This window comes from Corythoichthys intestinalis, chromosome 13 (assembly GCF_030265065.1).
Source record: "Corythoichthys intestinalis isolate RoL2023-P3 chromosome 13, ASM3026506v1, whole genome shotgun sequence".
Classification (NCBI taxonomy): Eukaryota; Metazoa; Chordata; class Actinopteri; order Syngnathiformes; family Syngnathidae; genus Corythoichthys; species Corythoichthys intestinalis.
This window is the reverse complement of record NC_080407.1, coordinates 19,351,311-19,366,414: the sequence shown is the minus strand read 5'-3', so window position 1 is coordinate 19,366,414 and position 15,104 is coordinate 19,351,311. Positions and strand designations below refer to the sequence as shown.

At 39.1% G+C, this 15,104-nt stretch overlaps 1 long non-coding RNA gene across 3 annotated transcripts in view; it reads left to right on the top strand.

Moving 5' to 3' along the window:
- The first annotated feature begins 1,854 nt into the window (after positions 1-1,854).
- LOC130928401 (uncharacterized) overlaps positions 1,855-15,104 on the top strand; it is a 141,177-nt gene continuing 127,927 nt past the window's right edge. For all 3 annotated transcript variants that reach the window (XR_009066680.1, XR_009066679.1, XR_009066678.1), the window contains exons 1-2: positions 1,855-1,957; positions 3,046-3,152. This is a non-coding gene — a long non-coding RNA (uncharacterized LOC130928401). The remainder of the gene's footprint in view (positions 1,958-3,045; positions 3,153-15,104) is intronic.

The following is a 15,104-nucleotide window of genomic DNA, read 5'->3' as shown; positions in this document are numbered from 1 at the left end:
GTTCTACTATCCTGTTATGGAAACTGGAAATGATTTATTGGCTGCAGACCAGCAACAATGCGTCACAGGTAACAGCCGAACCGGACCGATTACGTGGTCATCTATCTTCAGGACCTTGTGGGTGTCACAAGGTGAAATATGATGCACCCGTCGGGGATTTACTGGATTTTTGTCCGGTTACTGAAATGGAGACGAAAAGCAAATAAACCCTCGTGTGAGATTTTTGCTGGTTGAATCTGTACACGGTTGGAGCTTTAATTTTTTTTGGTGCTACGATAATTACCAGGAAAGAAAGAGTTTAGCATGAGTCATAGACATTTCTGGTCAGCTACAATGGGGCAAATACTGTAAGTATTTAGTCAACCACTAATTGTGTTCTGCCACTTGAAAATATTAAAGATGCCTGTAATTGTCTACATGGCTAAACTTCAACCATGAGAGACAGAATGTGGGAAAAAAACAGAAAATCACATTGTTTAATTTTTAAAGAATTTATTTTCAAATTAGAGTGGAAAATAAGTATTTGGTCACCCACAAACAAGAAAGATTTCTGGCTGTCAAAGAGGTCTAACTTCTTCTCACGAGGCACCTGTTTTAACTCATTATCGGTATAAAAGACACCTGTCCACAACTCAGTCAGTCACATTCCAAACTTCACTATGGCCAAGACCAAAGAACTGTTGAAGGACACAAGAGACAAAATTGTACACCTGCACCAGGCTGGGAAGACTGAATCTGCAATAGGTAAAACACTCGGTGTAAAGAAATCAACTGTGGGAGCAATCATTAGAAAATGGAAGACATACAAGACCACTGATCTCCCTCGATCTGGGGCTCCTTGCAAGATCTCACCCCGTGGCGTCAAAATGATAACAAGAACGGTGAGCAAATTCCCAGAACCACACAGGTGGACCTAGTGAATGGCCTACAGAGAGCTAGGACCACAGTAACAAAGGCTACTATCAGTAACACAATGCGCCACAAGGGACTCAAATCCTGCACTGCCAGGCGTGTCCCCCTGCTGAAGAAAGTACACGGCCAGGCCCGTCTGCGGTTCGCTAGAGAGCATTTGGATGATTCAGAAGAGGACTGGGAGAATGTGTTATGGTCAGATGAAACCAAAATAGAACTTTTTGATAGGTTCTCGTGTTTGGAGGAGAAAGAATACTGAATTGCATCCAAAGAACACCATACCCACTGTGAAGCATGGGGGTGGAAACATCATGCTTTGGGGCTGTTTTTCTGCAAAGGGACCAGGACGACTGATCTGTGTGAAGGAAAGTATGAATTTTCCCCATGACTTCACTCGCCTCAATAATTTGAATATAAAAGACATTTGTTACCACACTTACCCTAGAGATAAGCTTTCAATTTATATTTTTTAAATTTTAGAATTATTTATGGTAAGTTTTTTTTTATTCACAAACAAAAGTTCAGAAAGAAAGGTCCTATATTTTTCCAGTCAGAAATAGATTGTACACTGAAATCAATTAGACTAATTAGAAATAAAAATAAATAACAAACTGATGAGAATATATGATGTGTTTCCCCTGAAGCCTCTGGTTATTTATTTATTTTTTTAAATATTATTTTTATATGTTAAACTGTTTACAGTATGTCTTTTATTTTGCAATGTTAACTGTTGATTAATCTGTGTCATTTTTTCTGTCAACTGCCCCCCCCCCCCCCCCCAAAAAAATAAAATAAAATAACAGAGCCAATATTTCTTAACTTGATAGCTTTACAAGCGGTATCAAGAAGAAAAATATATTTGCTACGTTTTTTATTCGGTTTCCTCGCGCTTATTTGAATTGTCGCACAGCGGTGACGTAAGACTTATTGATGACGTATTATCTAGACGAATTAGATACGCTAACACCTGCGAGACAGGTGATTCTAGCGGTCTCATCAAAATGTTTGTTTACTTTTGTTTTGCGGTGCGGTCGTGAACATCGAGGTAAATTTCTCTATATTATCTTGTATTATGGTTTTGCAAAAGTCCTATACAGCGTATCTTATTCACAAAAGGGTTTTTTATGCGGAGATGGAATTTTAACTCGGATGTTTGCCTTTACTCGTCATGTCGGCGGCGAGAGAGACCATTAAACATTTCATCTGACTAATTAAACATTCAAGGTGTAGCAATTATATATTTTATATATGGGAGTGTTTGATATAGTTTAAAAAAAAAAAAACTTTGCGTCTGCCCTTTCACTTTTAGCTCGTATTGCAGTGTTATTTGTCCATTATTATTGCTAAAAACTAAACGTGCGTTTCTCAAGCGGGATTATCCGAAGGACACGTATTGCGTATTTATTTAGACCCAACCTTCCCGTGAACAGATGATGATCTTTAGGGCATCAGAGACACACAAAGCGCGGCTATTGATTTGTCGAGCTCTGTGGTCGAGCAGACCTGACTGGTCTTGCCCCCTGGGTTAGACACACAATCGGCTGCGGATGTGCAGCTTCTAAACTGTCCCTGGGCACCATTTCAAATCCCTGTAGATTCCTGATATTGATTTGAACTATTTCTCCCACCGCTAGCATCTCCTCCACCTCCATCATGTCGTCTTTTGCTGTTGCTTCTTATTCCCCCCCTCCTCTGTTTTTTTTGTGTCTTGCTCCCAGAGGAAATTTAGAGATAAATAAAAGACAGGCATCTTTAAAATTGCAGCCAGACAAGGATGGGGAAAAAGGGAAAAAAAAACAACCCAGCATGACAACAGTCAGATCTACTTACTGTTGTGGCAGAGGCAAGAAAGCATTGTCATGCAAAAAGGTTGCGGGAGCGGCAGAAAAGAAAAATGCCAGTTTGATTTGAACGCATCAGGGCCTGTCATTGCAAAGCAAATAGCCACTTCCGCGAGCCGCTATCTCTCTGTCAAAGCGTGTTCAATCACTTGTGGATACGTGGGGAATATAAATTCATACTGTATATGTCTCAAGTAGAAGTTGCTTGATAAATGTGTATGTACTTCTACTCAAGTAGTTTGTGAGAGTATGTTTTTCTACCACTTACCATGCTTTCTTTCACATCATGCAGTGGCGGAACAAATGTGAACAGGGCCCGGGTGTGACAAGTATAAGCTGGACCCCCCGAGTGGATCGTGTGCCTCAAGACCAGGGGCACAACTACCTATCCTTGTTAAGGTATGCGAAATGAAAAATGGCACCCTCCCCCACGTCCTAACCGACCCTAACCCAGCAGACATGCACACTTTTTTTTGGGTAGCATTTTTGCTGATTTTTAGTATGTTAGTGATACGGCTGCAACTAACGATTATTGATGTAATTGATTCATCGGACGATTCATGAAACAATTTTTTTTCAATTACGTCACAATTTTACTCATGAACTCATTTGCTCCCAAAAACGTATAAATACGTTCTAATTTTAATTGTTTCAGTGTCCCAAAACACGTTTTTTTTTTTGTCTTTTCTAAAAAGACATCTCTGGTCATGATTCAATTTAGCTCCAAAGCTGAAAATCTATTTTAAAGCAATAAAACTGGCCACTGGAGGGCAGTAGCACATTTGGTAAGACCCGCAACCCGATTCAATGGCAACGAACGGCCAAGCCGCACGGCCTGGCGCCGGCGGAAGACGACCGGATGGATGCCAGGAGACAGACGACCGAGCAGAACAACCGGTAGGACACCTGGAATGCCAGGCGCTGGACGACCGAGCAGAACGACCGGGACCTAGTGCAGCGGGCAATGCCTTTGAGTCCGTGCTGCTCGTGAGCAGACCCCGCAGAGACTCAAAAAAATTCATTTTTATGAGACAGACGGCGATAAGGGCAAAGTTTAACCGGCTGTCGCGGCCAGAAGAGCGTCATCATTCAGTTAGTTACTGTATGTGTGAATAAATTGTTACTTTGCTATCAAAAGCTCTATTTGTCTTGTTATCTTTTTTGTAAAACGAAAACATTATTCAGATGTTTTAGATGTAACTAAAGCAAAAAATAGCTATGTGTAAGTCAAAGTTTGAAATGTATGTTTTCACAAATAGCTCAATTTCTCCGTTTTTTCATCAGAAATTGGAAAATTGCTCAAACTAAGCTATTTTCTAATGCTGATTTCTAAAGAATGGAAAAAGATATGAACTAGTTTTTTTCAGCTGAAAGAAGAGTCTAATCTTTCTTTTGGTGGGTTTCATGTTTATATCGCAATAGAACAGAATTTTCTGTGGGCCTTGCAAAATCAGTCAAAATCCAGTAAAATGGCCGGGAGCGAAGGGCCTTGCTCCAGTGAAAATGGCTGGGAGTGAATGAGTTAATATTCATGACGTTAGCAATTGTAGCTTGGAGGGTCAACCTCCCGTTTGTCCCTCATGGTAAATTATGGGAATGGTGTACGAAGTAAATGTTTACTGAGCTAAACCTACCAATTCTGTCCGAAAATGATGTCCGTGGTGCCAGATTCACTGGTAAAGATGTGGAAGAACATACAAATGTTCCGTTAAAGCAGTGCTTCTCAATTATTTTCTTTTACGCCCTCCCCAAGGAAGACGTAAATGTTTTGCGCCCCCCCCAAACTCTCTGCCACCAATAGTATCATTTGTCTATAATATTACTATAAGTATGCCTCTGCCAAACATTGTGTCCTTTTTTTTCTATTAAAGAAAAAAAGTAACAGATCCTTATAATAAAGTATAACTTTATTAACATTGTTTTGTTTGTAACAGAAGACTTAACACTAGAGATGTCCCGATCGGTTGGCATCCCGCATTAATACATATATATTCTTTAATTAAATCGTTTTCTAATTGTATTTAACGTTACAGACATAATATGTTACACTCATCCAGAGTCTTTAGTTTAAATTTATCCCGATAACGGCGGTAATTAATTAAAAAAAAAAATGTATCACGTTACAATATTTAAAGCAATTAATGCATATGCTGCACGACCCACTCACGCATTGTCGCGCTCAATCTGTAATGGCGCTGTTTTACCTATATACAGAGATAAAAGGCAGCTCAAAAGGAGTAGAGTGAATTTTGGCAGCCTTTGGAGCCTTTTTTTAATTGGCTAAAGCCTTACAATCCCTCTCCCTACGATTAGAAACATCATGGGAAGCAATATGGGGTAGCAAGGTAGCAATTGATCTTGGGAAGCAATATGGGGTAGCAAGGTAGCAATTGATCTTTTTCTTAACACCTTATGTTGTTCCCCAATGCAGAGTATATAAATTGGTAGCACTACGCTCAGTCATGGTTCCACTTCCCATCATGCATTTGCGCATGGCTACAGTATCATTTACTGAAAGCTTAACAAATACACTAGATGGCAATATTTAGTCACAATATACAAAGTCACAAGTCTTTCTATCCGTGGATCCCTCTCACAGAAAGAATGTTAATAATGTAAATGCCATCTTTAGGATTTATTGTCATAATAAACAAATACAGTACTTATGTACTGTATGTTGAATGTATATATTCGTCCCGAGTTTTATTCATTTTTTTCTTAATGCATTGCCAAAATGTATATGATTGGGAAAAATTATCGGGAATCATTGGAATTGAATCGGAACAAAAAAAAAGCAATCGGATCAGGAAATATCGGGATTGGCAGATACTCAAACTAAAACGATCGGGATCGGATCGGGAGCAAAAAAACATGATCGGAACAACCCTACTTAACACGCATCAATTTGCCTGATTTGAAAAAAAAAAAAGTCACATCCAAACTGTAAAAATACACTAAAGGTATATTTTTGACCATTTGATACTGAAAGATAAAATGTAGAAAGAAAAGAAGAAAAAAGAAGAAAAAAAAAGTGTCTTTGGACAGAAGGACAGTTTGTATTTTCGCTGCTCCCAGTTTCACTTCCTTTGCAATGGTGTGGGGTTATTTTCACCGAGCATGCTAACAGTGCTCACTGGTTTACTGATATAACACTGACAAAGCGGGACGGTTGTTGGGAATATTCGGCACAATTTAGCTGAAAAACAATCAAGCGGCTTTTCAATGAGATTGGGGTCTAATGACTTTAAGTGGCGTCTTAATTGATTTGGCTTCCGGCTGTCCACTAAAATCATTTTTAGACACAGTAAACGGTGGTCTTTCCTCATCTCCCAATGTATTAAAAGTCAAAACCAAAAGGCAAACGGCATGAAAAAAAGAGCATTCTCGGCGGCCAAGGCAGAACCATAGGTTAGGGTGGTCGTCTTGACGGTCCCAAGCTGAAAATGGCTCTTCTCGGGCGGACTCGTGAGAACCGGAGAAAACATTGGGTTGCTGCGCGAGTCCGGCCGGAAAACGGCTTTCGAAAACGGCGCACAGCTCTTCATATCTGTTTTCTGTGTGGTCTTGCTTAGGTTAAAAAAATACTGCACGCACTCTGAAAATGAGAGCGCCACTGCCACCCACGGAGTGGATGTGCAAGTACACTTTATTCTACAGTAATACGACGCAAAAAAAAAAAAAAAAAAGCAGGTTCCCCGAGGTCACGTGCGCCACCCCTGGCATCGCTCTGCGCCCCCCTGGGGGGGCGCGCCCCACTATTTGAGAAGTACTGAGTTAGAGATGGCTTGAGATTCGAGGGCTGAAAAAGATGCGAAAAAGAGCAGACCTGATCCAGAGGTAACTTTTTTATCAACACCTTTTTCTTGTGTGCATTGCCTTATGCCACTGACAATGACATTCTCCTGTTTCAACAATCTATCCTTTACCACCATATGCCCTGTCTTTCGTATATTTTATATCATCTGGTTGTCTTACGTTTCTGACAGTTCTTGGGGTCAATTTACATTGCTATATTTGTGTAGCAATCGCAAATGCAACTCAGTGACAGCCAAAGAACACTTTTAATTTTTTCATTAATAACAAATCTTAATTCTATAATTTATTTACACTTCACCCTCACTAAAGTTTTATTTTTTAAAAACAGAAAAGGTAACAGTGGCAGTCAGATACCTTTTTAATTTTTTTCAGGTCATTTAGTGTCAGACAGAAGCAGCACGGCAGAAAGGCCACGCTAAAAAATAAGTAAAATTATCAAATTATCTTACCTTTTTGTCCTCTGTAGGACCATGCCCCCCCCCCCCAAAAAAATGTTTACTACATATGAAATATGAATGGCTTCAATTTGCAGGCGTTAAACTGGTCTTTTGGACGTCCTCGCAAGTTGATCCATTCTTCATATTTTTTCCTCAATTTTTGGTTTCGGGAAACGTATGAAGAAAACATCCTTCATATGTCGTAATGTCTACAGACGTTTCTACAAGTTCCATAGTACAGAGTTTGATTGGCATGTTCTTTTTTGAAAAATTTCTGGAGAAAACAAGCAGAAATAACATAAATTGTATGCGACGGCGTGTCTATAATGTCCCACTTCCACGTTACGATGGCGACGTCACGGTCTAAAAATAGCATTCGTGCGGTACGCTATTGGGCTAATCACATATTCCCACAAAAAACATCTAAATATACCAATAAACTAAATAATGAATGCATTAAATATAGATTAGCTCGAACAAAAACTTAGCTTATGTTGGTCTTAACAAAGAGCAGCTGGATTCAGCCATGTGAAATGAGTTGACATATTCACTGTCACCACTGGAGGTCAGTGTATCCACCCAAATAAAACTAAATGCAAACACTTTCAAAACAAACCATTACAATGTCACTTTAATTAAACGAATACTCAAAGCAACAAAATTCAAATATTTTTTCTAATCAAATGACTCGATTTAATCGATATAATTGTGATAGACGTCCAATCCATTTTGACTGGGAGGACCTCCAGGTTAAATTGGATTAGACGCCCATCACCATCAATGGCAGTGAAACATGATCATTTATTGATATGCTCCCACCAAGAATCAATAAAGTTTTATTAAAATTTTAAAAAGGTGTCACCGTTTACAAAAAAGGTGGTTGCTACCAAAATCTTCCATTAGGATAGTGTCTACGTTAACTCGATGGCAGTGAAACCAAAGCATTCACAGCCAGTCTTTTGTGGAAATTTATAGGTAACTTCCGGTTCATTTTAGGGCATTTACAAACTACTTACTGTTGATTTTGAGTCACTTCCTATTCATTTGTGGACATTCTTGAGTCCCTTCCTTTTCAGTAAGCCAAAATTAAGAGGACGTGACCTGTAAATGCCCCAAAATGAAGAGGAAGGGACCAAAAACGTAACAATAAAATGCCACAAAATTAACTCATTGCCTGGCATTGGCTGCCAGTGACAGTCAGATGTCAAATCCGTTTGAAGTGGGAAGGATGGCAGCCAATGAATGAACATTACATTGCTGAAAAGAGCTTGTTATTCTATTTATTAGTTGTATTGTAGAATATCATAGTATGAAATCCTGACCCATGTATCGATAATTGATGTATCACCATATCATAAGTTTATCGTCATCTTGAATCGCGTATCGTGAGGTACCCAGAGGTTCCCTCCCCGAGTTACAGAACCACTGCTTCAGTTCATTTCCATATTTACCATATTTTCTGCACTATAAGGCGCACCTAAGACCCTTCAATTTTCTCAAAAGCCGACAGTGCTCCTTATAATCCGATGCGCCTTATATATTGGTCACCTACAAACAAACAAGATTTCTGGCAAAGAGGTCTAACTTCTTATAACGAGGCTCCACTCGTTACCTGTATTAATGGCACCTGTTTTAACTCGTTATCGGTATAAAATACACCTGTCCACAACCTCAGTCAGTCACACTCCAAACTCCACTATGGCCAAGACCAAAGAGCTGTCGAAGGACACCAGAGACAAAATTGTAGACCCGCACCAGGCTGGGAAGACTGAACGCCTGGTGTAAGGAAATCAATTGTGGGAGCAATTATTAGAAAATGGAAGACATACAAGACCACTGATAATCTCCCTCGATCTGGCGCTCCATGCAAGCTCTCACCCCGTGGCGTCAAAATGATAACAAAAACGGTGAGCAAAAATCCTAGAACCACACGGGGGGGACCTAGTGAATGACGTACAGAGAGCTGGGACCACAGTAACAAAGGCTACTATCAGTAACACAATGAGACGCCAAGGACTCAAATCCTGCTCTGCCAGACGTGTTCACCTGCTGAAGCCAGTACACGCCCAGGCCCGTCTGCGGTTCGCTAGAGAGCATTTGGATGATCCAAAAGAGGACTGGGAGAATGTGTTATGGTCAGATAAAACCAAAATAGAACTTTTTGGTAGAAACACAGATTCTCGAGTTTGGAGGAGAAAGAATACTGTATTGCATCCGAAGAACACCATACCCACTGTGAAGCATGGGGGTGGAAACATCATGCTTTGGGGCTATTTTTTTGGAAAAGAACCAAGACGACTGATCTGTGTAAAGGAAAGAATGAATGGGGCCATGTATTGAAAGATTTTGCGTGAAAATCTCCTTCCATCAGCAAGGGCATTGAAGATGAGACGTGGCTGGGTCTTTCAGCATGACAATAATCCTAAACACACAGCCAGGGCAACAAAGGCGTGGTTTCGTAAGAAGCGTTTCAAGGTCCTGGAGTGGCCTAGCCAGTTTCCAGATCTCAACCCCATAGAAAATCTGTGGAGGGAGTTGAAAGTCCGTGTTGCCCAACGACAGCCCCAAAACATCACTGCTCTAGAGGAGATCTGCATGGAGGAATGGGCCAAAATACCAGCAACAGTGTGTGAAAAGCTTGTGAAGAGTTACAGAAAACGTTTGGCCTCCGTGATTGCCAACAAAGGGTATATAACAAAGTATTGAGATGAACTTTTGGTATTGACCAAATAATTATTTTCCACCATGATTTGCACATAAATTCTTTAAAAATCAAACACATGTGATTTTCTGTTTTTTTTCCCCACATTCCATCTCTCATGGTTGAGGTTTACATTTGGCAAGAAGGGGTTAAAGGTGCGCCTTATACTCCGATGCGCCTTATACTGTGGAAAATACAAAAGTTTCATTTTATTTTAGTGATTTGTGTTAAGTATGATAACCTTGTTCCACAATCACACAAGGAGTGATGGCAGCAGATCTTACAGTGCCCTTTCATTAGCTGGCACAGCAAAGACAAGGCAGCGGTGCCTTACGGGCACGGACAACCTCACTATGGGGGTGCGGGAGCTTTAAACACTAATTAGGATGACTTTGGGAGAAAAAAACAGGTAGGGTTGGGCCGACGAAGGTGATGCACTCCACTAAAGATGACATGCCAGACATCAATGGGCAGGAACAGTAATAGCCCAAGTGGCGATGCTTTAAAAGGGTTTAAAAGAAATCTGAATCATTTCTAAAGATAGATGTCCGAGAGGCAGACTCTTACCGCAATCAGACGGATCGCTGATGAGAGAGGCTCTCTAAAAATAGCCCCGCCCGTGTATGAAACAGACAGGTACTTGGCTGCTGTTCACTCCAGGGCCAGAAGGTCCAAAATGTCACTCATCACTCATTACTCGCTGTGATTTTAACCCGACGGGAAGGCGGTCTCCAGGAAACCTTGCAGCCACTTTCCGCAACAAAGCGTAACGTTGAGTTTTCAGTCCAGTTCAGTTCCAGTCAGTGTGTTCGTGATATGCCAAGATCTCAGTTGTCACATTTAACAACACGTACTTCATGAAATCTGTGAATAATTGAGTAGAAGAGCGGATCGTAACAAGGCAACACAAAACAGCAGAGTTATTTTATTTATAGTAAGACTGCAACAATGAATCGATTAAATCAATTAATGAGTTAGTTGCCATCTAATTTGATAAGCGATTTTTGCCGGCCGCTATGAGCAGTCCCGTTTGGGTCCTAGTTTGTGTGTAATTTGAGGCAACGCCTTTGCGCCAATGATTAGAGCAAGAGAGTTCACTGCTCCACTCAGGTTGGGTTACCTAATCAAGAGTATAATATTACAAAGTGTTGATAGTTAGATTGTCTTTTGTGTTGAGATCCAGTGTGCCTCTGTCAAGAGTTGCGTCAATGAAAACAAATGTTTGTCTTTGCAGATAAGATGTTACTAGTTAGCATGGAGCGCTAAGCTAGTTATTGATTATACTAATCGGTGTCTTAACTGCCGTTTGTATTGTTTTGGAGAAGCATATAACCACTTGAGTTATTTTTAGATCGTAAAGTTGTCTCATTTCTTTATAAAATTAAACCATACACCTAAACCCATTCATATAATAGCTTTCAACACAATCTCCATTTGAACTGTAAATTGTCATACAAGAGAGTGTGCTTTGAAAGTGGATTTGGATTATAGTTACGAACTGTTTTAGGACTGTCCCAAATGACTTATTTTCTCTCGATTAGTCAGCCGACTATTTTTACGTTTATTCAACTATTCTAATAATTTTTATATATTTTTAACTAATTTAGCAATGACATTTTTGTTGACGCTTATTCATTCAAAAAACATTTTGGAACACTTTATTAAAGTACAAATAATCACACAACAATAATCACAAACAACTAGTTCATTTGCTGATAGCATTAACTAGTGCAAAAGAATAGAATGTGATAGACGTCCAATAGAAAAAAAAATCTAGCATTAATATTATATGCTACTATATATAATAGTATGGCAATGAATAGTTATTATAAATCAAGATTTTTCATAAAGGGTGTTATTTTAAAGCTGCTATTAGTGTAGGATCTGAATTCTGAAGTATGTGGGATTAACTCCAGAAATCGTTATTTATATGATGTACATGATGTGCTTTTATTTTGAAATATTCACCGGAAGTTAGTTCTGTAAACCGCTAACCGTAACCTTTACACTCCGCAAAAAAAAAAAAAAAAAAAAAAAAAAAAAACACAAGTTTGCATTTTGGAGAAGACTGCCAATTTTTTATAGCTGGCGAAAGTAGGTTGTCTTTTTGTCTCATTAGCCTCAAGGTAGCAATGCTAACGTTTACAGTGTTTAATATAGATGTGTTTCCTTATTTTGTATGTCTGAACTTTAATTCTACGGCGTGTTGATGACCAATAAACATTTGTGAAAGGAACTGTAGTCTGATATGCCATCAACAAGCACGCACAAATGTATGCACGCAAGTATATCACGCAGCCGTGACAATTACCGCCCTCATTTTTATTTACCGTGCGATTAATGGACTCATTGCATATCGCGACAGCCTTAGCAACTTCAATAAAACATGTAGTTAGTTAGATGGACTTACGATCTGCCAGCTTGTTGTCTCCTGTCGTCTTTCAAAATTACAACTGGGTGACGGCGCTTTTGGTGTTCATTCACAGCCCATGTACAGCCTAGTATGCAAGCTTGGCATTGAAGGGACAGGACAAACCAGTTTAACCTCCTTTGTTTCGTTGAAATAACTCAATGTTTTGGCTACTCTGGTGCGCTTTTTTGGCTTTTTGCCACTTTCAACTTCGCACCCATATGCTTTTTTAACCCTTCATTAACCGTCGACGGGACGTGCTCGTCGACGGATTTGTCATCGACGACGTCGACTAGTCGGGACGGCTCTAAAGTGTTTGATAAAGAAGAAAACTGACTTATTACAGCCTGCCTCCTCCTTATTTGATTTTGTTTAGTTTGTTAAAAGAAAATAAATGAGTCATTGACACAATTTATATCAGAGCTATGCCCACAGGATAAAATGTCAATCAGCAGCACTTTTTTTTTTTTTTTTTTTTTTTTATACAAACAAACAGGACTTCAGTCAGATTTATGTACTGAAAAATAATTTTTATATTTTATACTCAGAACCTTTATTAAAACATTTAACAAGTTTTATGTACTTAAAACAGTACAGTTGTCAACTAGTGTTACTGTAATTTTCAGACTATAAGCCGCTACTTTTTTCTTTCATTTTGAATCCTGCGGCTAATAGTCCAGTGAGGCTTATATGCTGATTTATTTGGGTTTTAAGGTACCACATGCCTCAATACAAGCGTTGCAGCACTACAGGTGTAAATAACAGTAAAATCATGTTCTGTGCTAATCATTTCTTTAGTTACCGTTCCAGTTGTTTCATTAATTGATAGTTACAGTATTTGGTAACACTTTATTTGACAGCGGCGTCATAAGACTGTCATAAGACCGTCATAATTATGAAATGACACTATATTGGGCATCACTCAAGGGTTACGACAGATGTCGTTAAATGTCATCCAGCAAATTATGTCACTACATTTATGTCCAGCTTGGATCTTTTACATCAATTCAAAAGTGAGATCATTTTCTGGATAACACTAAATGACATCTGTTTTAAGCATTCATTAAGGTTAATGACAGTGCCATGTCATAGTTATGATTGTCTAATGACAATCTTATAGTGCCACTGTCAAATAAAGTGTTACCAAATACCATAAGTAGCAATTAATGAAACAACCGGAACAGCAACTGAATAAGTAATTAGAACAGAACATGAATTTTGATTGTTATTTACATCTGTAGCACTGCAATGCATGCTAGGAGGCATGTTGGACAACAACGGTGTCGACAGCAGGTAGCAGCAGAGGTTGACGGTCTCCCCTAAGGAAGCAGCGGTGGCCAAATGTAGCTTCCTGAACCAGTGAAGCTTTCCACCCAATTGATTCAAAGCTTCATGGTGGTTCATTGAGTTTTATAAGAGTCATATGATGTCGCTGTCAAATAAAGTGTTACCAGTTAACATCTTTGGTGTAAATATCCCATAATACAGTGAGGACAGCTGCGGCTTAAAGTCCAATGCCGCTTATCTTTGAACAAATGCCATTTTCGTTTCTAATTTGGTGGGTGACGGCATAAACCTGGAGGTCCTCCCAGTCAAAAATAGATTGGATGTCTATCACCATCAATTAGTGCTGCAACGATTAATCAATTAACTCGAGTAATTCAATTAGAAAAGATTCAAATTAAATTTTGCTGCTTCGAGTATTCGTTTAATTAAAGTGGCGTTGTAATGGTTTGTTTTGAAAGTGTTGCATTTAGTTTTATTGATATAGGTGAATGCACTGGCCTCTAGTGATAACAGTGAATATGACAACTCATTTTACATGACTGAATCAAGCTGCTCCCTGTTAAGACCGTTAAGACTGTTAGCATAAGCTAAGTTTTGGTTTGAGCTATAGTTTAAAAAAAAAAAAAAAAAAAAAATATTTTTTTTATGCATTCCTAATTTATAGGTATATTTAGCAATTTTTTTGTGGGAATGTGAGCCATTTGTTAAGAGCATTGTGAAAAAATAAAAATAAAGTTAGCATTTTATAGCATTTAAGCTAGCAGACTGTTTCTATGTAAGTTAGGCAATTGTTCTTTTGTTGTACTTACTCATTCATTATTTTTTCATATTATTTGAGACTCAGCTCAGGTATTTTCATTTATATGATCCTTATTCGATTACTCAATTATTTGAACTAACTTGTTCATCGATTAATCGACTACTAAAATAATCGATAGCTGCAGCCCAACCATCAATAGCAGCCAGTACGTTAATACTTAAAAATAGAAATAAATACAATTTAAAAATCTGTTTTTTTTCCCTGTTTGTTTGTTTTGTTTTTACCAGATTCTGATCTTGTAAAAATAATGCGATCGGATCGGGGACATTCCTAGAAAATACAGCTTCATTTATAATGGGAACACAAATGGCACCCTAAAATGATCCTTCAGTGTTTGAGCATTATTTAAGGCTAGATTTATTTACTAGAGCTCTTGCTTTAATTAGATTGAGCAGATGTACCTAGCATGCTAAAATGTGCCTCTTAGTCTATTAGGTTGTTGCTCGAATAAATAGGAAAGACCAAGTTAGAGAGCCATTACAATTTGGATCAGAGCAGCTTAAATGGCTTTTATTAACAGACTGCTATTGTAGCAGCTCCAAATGAACTGGTCTTCACTTTACCAATCGATAGGTGAGGACTGAAGCATGTAAAAGGGTCTCTGCTCGCCAATAAAAGCATTTTACCAGATCGGAGTTGGAGCTGCTCGCCACTGCATCGGGTTACTCGAGCCAACTAAGACTGTGTAGGCGTCTTCGTCCTTCTGTGTTTGTTTCTGTACGTGTATGATTGTGAGTGCCTAGAAGGTATTCTGTCAAGGGGAGTAGAGCGTTGGGAGGGAGTGCGCCTAGAAGAGCCAGGACTGGCTACTTTAGCTTCAGGCCCCTCTGTGAGATACACATACACACATCCACTACACCGCATCTGGCTGCCTCTCAGC